Here is a 7,225-nt window from a genome sequence, read left to right as displayed (position 1 = left end):
CAGTAATGTATGAAGGAATGTAACAGAGCAGAGAGAAGAAATATGTATAAAAGAGAGATAATGGAGATATGTAAAAAAGAGATGTAACTGTATCTATGGGTGTGCAGGAGAGAGATGTATGTATGTAAAGAGAGATACAGAGCTGTATGTAAAGAGATGTGGCTGTGTGGAGCAAGAGAGAATTTCAGAGAGGATTTTTTAAGATGAAGTAAAGGAGAAAGTTACCATGAGAAAGAGTGTGTTTCTTTATTTTCCCATCAGATAGAAAAAGTCGAGCCCTTGCCACCTTTGTGGATTTTTTTTTTTTGTATACTCTGCTGGTGACTGGAGGCTGCCCCTCCCCCCAGTCACCAATACACAGTGATGTTGAAAACGCTGTGAATGCAAGTGAGCTGGCCCTGCACACCATGGGAGAACTGTCTCTACAGCTTCCCAGCACACAGCACAGTGGCAGTGTAAAACAGGTGACAGCATGTGTGCCACCAAGCTGCCCCAATGGCTTGCCTGCCCACAGCACTGCAGTGCAGATGGTGGCAATGGTGGGTGAGAACTGGCTATGGCCAGTGTCTCCTCGGTTCATGGTGTCTAGTGTTGATGAAGATAGAGAAAGATTCACCCTCCCTTAGCAGACTGGCCAGTACGAATTTGACCAAACTACAGTGAATATATGGACAATGTAAATAGTCTTTTGGAGGGGCAGGACATGTGGGAGAGGTATGCACGGGAGGACTAAGAGTTGAGTGCAATCAGGGTTCATGAATGGTCTTCAAGAGGTTTTGATAATTGCCATATTGAAATTTTTAGATTATTATGTTCTTGACTAAACTGAAAAATTAACTTGGGCTGGAGAGATGGCTCAGAGGTTAAGAACAGTAGCTACTCTTCCAGAGGAAAAGTTCAATTTCCAGCACCCACGTCCACGTGGTGGCTCACAATCATCTATAATGAGATCTGGTACCCTCTTCTGGCATGCAGGCATACATGCAGGCAGAACACTGTATGTATATAAATAAAAATCTTTTCCTGATGGTGGTGGTGCACACCTTTAATACCAGGACTTGGGAGGCAGAGGCAGGAGAATCTCAGTGAGTTCAAAGGCAGCCTGTTCTACAAAGTGAGTTCCAGGACAGCCAGGACTGTTTCACAGAGAAACCCTGTCTCAAAGAGCTGGGGGAAAAAAGGAAAAAAAGGAAAAAAAGGAAAAGAAACTTTTTGATGATTGTTCAAATTTAAAAAAAAAAGAAAAGAAAAAAAACCAGAACCTTTTTCTGTTAATATTGATTTACTTTAAAATTTGTTATTTTTATTTTTGTTTTGTTTTATATGTGTTTTACCTGCATAAATACATCTCAAAGCCACCAGAGCTCGAGTTACAAACAGTAGTCATCTGTCATGTGACTATTAATTGGAAGGAGATCCTAAGGAAGAATAGTCAGTGCTCCTAACCACTGGCAATTCTCCAGCACTCAATAATTGTCGACTGTTTTGTTTTGTTTGTCTTTTCAGATGGGGTCACATGGTGTAGATCTTAGTTGTTCTGGACATAATACTTTAGCCAGGTATTTCCCAGAAGACTGTAGTGGCTGTTCAGAAGTCTGAGGCTGGGGAATTACTGGAACCCACAGACAATGGGACAATCTGATGTACTTTCCACCAATCAGTTCTTGCAGTTTCACCAATCAGTTCTTGAATTTTCTATTCTTATTGAAAACCCCAGCCGGGCGTTGGTGGCGCACGCCTTTAATCCCAGCACTTGGGAGGCAGAGTCAGGCGGATCTCTGTGAGTTCGAGGCCAGCCTGGGCTACCAAGTGAGCTCCAGGAAAGGCGCAAAGCTACACAGAGAAACCCTGTCTCGAAAAACCAAAAAAAAAAAAAAAAAAAAAAAAAAAAAAAAAAAAAAAAAAAAAAAAAAAAAGAAAACCCCAGAAACCAGATTGTCTTCTGATTTGGGACCTTTCTTTCTATTCTTTCATGGATTCCTTTTCACTGTGCAGAGGACAACATCCAGGGATACAGAAGCGCTAGGTAGGAGCTCTTCTGCCAGGCATGTCCACTGGATACTGTCATTCCCAGCACTCAGCAGGCACAGCAGGCAGATGTCCATGTGTTCAAGGCTGGCCTTGTCTACATAATGAGTTTCAGGATGGTCAGTCAGGGCTAAATAGATAGTATCTATCTGTAAAAGGAATAGATTGTCAATGAACTCACTCAGTGTATGTAAAGGATACAACCATGCTTTCAGGCAAAACTATTTTATTGAAACCTATGGGAAATTATAATGCCATAGAAGGTGTAGAAAAGAATACATCCAGCATTAGGGTCTCCCCAGACATGAAAATGTGAAATCATAGCTGAACAGTATGTGTTTAAGCTGATGGACACTCAGGCACTGAGACAGATAACTCATATCTGAATCTGATAGCATTGAGTGTTTCTAAGTGACTCTCTAAGCCCTAGAGAGAGACAAAGGAGCTCACCTCAGTAAGTTTTATAGTGATAGAGAGATGGCTATAAATTCAAGGTAGCAGGGGCTAGTTAGGCCCAAGATCATTCTGAGCTCAAGACCATGAAGGTCAAGACCAGGATGTTCCCTGATAGAAAGTTAACAACTCAAGTCTTGTCCTTCTAGGCAGAACTGTGACTGTTTCTGCCTCTAGCTCTACAGTTTTCTCTGTACTGTCAAGCAGAAAACAAGACCACTAGATAGATATGTCAGCAGGAAACCCATAAGGAACAACCAGGAGACACTTAGAACCGTCCCTGGGTGTGCCAACCTTTGGCATGATGAGCCCCACCTCCATAGCACAGTGTTACACTGTGGTCATAATCATGATCACTCATTTCAAATATACTACAGCCACTACCTGTGCTCGAACTGCCTTTGACCCATGAGGAATCAGAGGCAGCTAGAAACTGTTCACAGAGTTCTGGGTACAGAGTTGACATGGGGCAATGTGCGGTGTAAGTTCTCACACCCTCTGCTAGGTCTTCCAAACCTAGCAGGTCCAGGCAGTCATACCAGCCCAAGGCTCAGAATATCTTGTCTGGCCATTCTGAGCCTTATAGCACCCCCATTCATTTCCTTTGAAGCCCCACCTCTAAGCCACATGTTGCCACCTGGTTGGATGATGGACTTCCACCTTATAATTCTTTTTGGAATTTTGCATCTGTAGCTTGAGTGAAATAAATCTCCGTGTGGGAAAGTATGAAAGCAGAGGTTATGGTCAAGGTCCCTGGACCATCCATGATCCTTCTAGACAAACTTTCAGCTCTGGCATTCATTGTCTTTCTTACATTACTACTACATTTTTTTTAATCAGATAAGATCTCACACTGTAGCTAAAGTCTATCTGGAACTCATAATGTTACCTGAGCTGACCTGTAATTCTCAGTAATCCTCCTGCCTCATTAGAGATTATGTAACAGAGTGTGTTCAGGTTATTTGATCTCTATAAAGTAGAGAGAATAAGATTCTACTTGGTAAAGGTAAGGATCCATTCCCAGAGTTACTGCCGCAACACTCAAACTTCCTTTCCTTTATTCTTTTTCTTTCTTTCTTTTTTCCCTTCCTTTCTTCCCTCCTCCCTCCCTTGCTTCATTCTTTCTTTCCATACCTGTACCAATAATGCTCTTGATGAAATTGTTGCCTAGATGAGGCTAGAAAACAGCTGTATCATCAAGTGGTATTGAGTCATTGATGAGAAATCCAGAGTGAATGTGATGTCTGTTATTGGTTCCCACCCCCAAGGAATCATGTTGGTGTTAAAAAGCCGAGCAGTTGCCTACCGGTTCAGGGAAGGAATGGCTGAGAAAACTATAGAGGAAGGTTGTCTCTGCCCTCTTCCTCCATTCACAAAACCCTGGTTCTCTCTCCAGCATTGCATGAACAAGACACACAGAGATATGCTGGTCACTCCAGAACTGAGTTTTGGGCCTGAGGCTCAGAGATTCAAGGTCATCTTGGACTATCCAGCAAGATTGAATCCAGCCTGGGCTATACAACAACCTCTCTCACAGAGCAAGGCAGGGCCCATGACTTTCTGTTGGAAGAGGTGCTGCAGAAAAGCAAGTCAAGACTGAGAGCTGAACCAGACATGGCCCCACATGTAGCACAAATCCTAATTGGTCTTATAATCAAAACCTGGAGCCAGATATCTGGGTCAATGCTGAAAGATCAGAGAAGCAGAGCAGTCAGCTACCTCACCAATCCTCCGTTGAAAATGCTGAGCTCCTGTCTCTGGAGTCCTCACACTGAATGGCTCTGAGATCCTGTCTCCTCCCCCCTCATATTCCTGTCTCCCCCTCACTAGTGCTGGGATTACAGGTGGGAGGCACCACCACTGCTTGGCTCTGTTTCTCCTTTAGAGAGATTCAACCTCCTATATCCCAGGTTGGCCTTGAACTCCTGATCTCCCTGCTTTCTCCTCCCAAGTGCTGAGATTAAAGATGTATGCTACAACTGCCTGGCCTCTATAGTTAATCTAGTGTTTGGCTCTGCCCTCTGATTTTGAGGCAAACTTTGCTTCTTAGAGCATACACCCACACACCTTTAATCCTGGCATCTGGGAGACAGAGGCAGGCTCCTTGACTCCATAAAAAGTTTCAGAACACCAAAAGCCACATGGTCAGACCCTGTTTCAAAAACAGATTGGGATTTAGGAGGGGATGGTGGCTCACAATTATTCCAACAGAAGACAGAAATGGTATTGCCAATTCTTCTGGGAAAACAAACAAAAACATCAAAACAAACAATAAGCTAAGCATGGTGTCCACCCTTTTCATTTCAGTGCTCTAGAGAGTGAAGTAGGCTGATCTCTGTGTGTTCAAGGCCAGCCTTGTCTACATAGTAACTTCTAGGCCAGTCATTTCTACACAGTGAGATCCTGTCTTCATAAATAGTTTTTTGGCTGGATAGATGACTCAGATGTTCAGAGCACAGACTGCTCTTTCAGAGGACCTCAGTTTAATTCTCACCATCAATATCAGGTAGCACACAACCATTTCAACCTCCAGATTCAGAGTGACCCAACTTCTTGGACCTTTGTGTCACCTTCTTCCCTGTGAACTTTTCAAAACACAGACAACAACAAACACATAATTAAAAATAAAAAAAAACAATCATTTGAAAAGTGGGATAAGTTGGAGGTGTAGGTCAGTGGTAGAGTTCATGCTTAGCATTCATGAGGCCCCAGGTTCAATTCCTGGCACCTCCAGTGCTTTCAAGCTCCTGTAGGTTACCAGCTTTCTTTTCTCGCCCCCCCTCCCGACTTTACTATTGCTCAACAGTGGTGGTGTATGCCTTTAATCCCAGCACTCAGGAGGCAGAGGCAGGTGGATCTCTGTGAGTTCGAGGCCTGCCTGGGCTAGAGAGTGTGTTCCAGGAAATGCGCAAAGCTACACAGAGAAACCCTGTCTCAAAAAACAAAAAATCAAAAACAAAAAAAGTGGGATAAATGAGCCTATCCACACATAAATTTAATAAAAAATAAATGAATATGTTTTTACTAAAATTAAATCAAGATGATTTCTAAGAGGTATTTTATTTACATACAGAAGACTGGGACAATTTTGTGATTAAAGGTCCAACTGTACTTTAATGTTTCTAAGGTAGATTCCTTTTATGTACTGCTAGGGTTTGGTCAACCATTTGCATGCCTGGTGCTTGTGGAGGCCAAAAGAGGGTGCTGCACTCCCACACCCGGAAAGGCAGAGAAATTTGAGCTAACACTTGAGTCCTAGAAATTGAACACCTGTCATTTGGAAGAGCGCCCAGTGTTCTTAGCTGAAGAGCCATCTCTCCATTCCCCCATTTACAAAAGGTTTAAATCCCCTATTTTCTATGATGATGCATGCACGGTAAAGGTAAGTACTTTCACACTGAAGCATACCCCAGGCCTTTTCAGAATTCCTTCAGCAATTCATTTGTATATTCATCCACACATTTGTGGGTGCCATGGGCCCTGGCCCCCGACTGGGAGTGGCTGCGGCCTTGCTTGCTGACCTCGATCAGATGTCCTCCCTATTCAGATTCCCTGTCGGTATCCACCCTTCTGAATGCTTAGGGGAAGTTCCTTGTTTGGGTATCCTGCATTTTGGTTGTTAACCACTTAGATGCAAGAATGTAGAACATTGGGTCTGGAATGTAGACCATTGACAGCGAACTTCTGCCCTCCAGGGGTTCCTCCATTTGTGCTGTAAGCCTGTATGTATTTAAGGTTTCTTCCCTCTTTCAATAAACGGCATTTGACATCCAATCGTATGAATGACCCGCAGTCTCTTGTCTTTATTTTTAATCCGCAGCCCTTCGCTCAGACATGGTAAATGGGTATCGGTAATGCTGGCATTACCGCTACACACATTCATGTTGTTTGAGAGTACATTTCATTTTCTAGCGGAGGCTACACTGGGATTCTTGGAGTAGACAGGCAAATACATGGGAACCTGCCTGCCTGCATCAGCCTACTTAGATTTCAGTTACAGGCATGAGCCTAAAATAGTTTTGTTGTTGTTGTTGTTTTGTCTTTATGAGCAGGGAACAGACATGTATCCAGAACTAGTCTTTAACCCACACACTGAGCCATGCTGCCTTCCAACAAGAGATACTCCATCCTAAACATCTTAGTGTATCACCAAACCAGGCTCACAAACAAAGTTTGAAACCTTTGCATTGGCTGAGAAAAGCAGGGATGGATATGGGTGTGTTTCCTTAAGCTGTATGTTCCCTGTGGATTGCCTGTGAGTAGACTCCATGGTGTCTGCATGGGGTGACAGATCTCTGGGAGTTTAAGCAGTGGCCCTAGGCTCTAGGATTCTGAGATTCTCCATCACCTTCTCTGAAATTTATTTTTGGTTCCTTGCCTGCTTGATTTTGTGTGTATACTTTTGTTATAAGAGAGGCTATTGAAGTTTCCCTGGCTAGCAGTCAATGCACAATGTATCTGAAGGTGACCTTGAACTTTAGGATCCTCCTGTTTTTGCCCTCCCAAAGGCAGGAATTGCAGGTATTTGCCACCATGACTCATTTGTGTCAAAATGTCTAAGAATCATTGGACTCCACACACCCTTTCCTAAAAGTGGCTTTCAATCCAGACCAGATTCCAGAATCCCCACCCAGATCCTCCTCCAGATGTCCTACACAGGCTGGGACTGATGGCATCAAATGTGTCATCCAGAGATGGAAGGAATTAGAGATGTGGTGAAGGCAGAAGCTCATCCATTTCCTAC

The 7,225-nt window shown here is 43.4% G+C and overlaps 1 long non-coding RNA gene and 1 other non-coding gene across 2 annotated transcripts; one reads left to right on the top strand and one right to left on the bottom strand.

Annotated features, from left to right (window-relative positions):
- Positions 1-1,872: 1,872 nt before the first annotated feature.
- On the bottom strand, positions 1,873-4,635 carry LOC143271711 (uncharacterized). Its single transcript, XR_013048892.1, has 2 exons — positions 4,549-4,635; positions 1,873-2,177 (listed from the first exon to the last, which is right to left on the bottom strand). It is a non-coding gene; the product is annotated as an uncharacterized LOC143271711 (long non-coding RNA).
- A 507-nt stretch (positions 4,636-5,142) lies between these two features.
- Trnaa-agc (transfer RNA alanine (anticodon AGC)) lies at positions 5,143-5,214 on the top strand. Its single transcript has one exon. It is a non-coding gene; the product is annotated as a tRNA-Ala (tRNA).
- The last annotated feature ends 2,011 nt before the right edge of the window (positions 5,215-7,225 follow it).

This window comes from Peromyscus maniculatus, chromosome 2, assembly GCF_049852395.1.
Source record: "Peromyscus maniculatus bairdii isolate BWxNUB_F1_BW_parent chromosome 2, HU_Pman_BW_mat_3.1, whole genome shotgun sequence".
Lineage (NCBI taxonomy): Eukaryota > Metazoa > Chordata > Mammalia > Rodentia > Cricetidae > Peromyscus > Peromyscus maniculatus.
The sequence above is the reverse complement of the archived record's forward strand: the minus strand, read 5'-3'. Positions and strand labels throughout refer to the sequence as shown.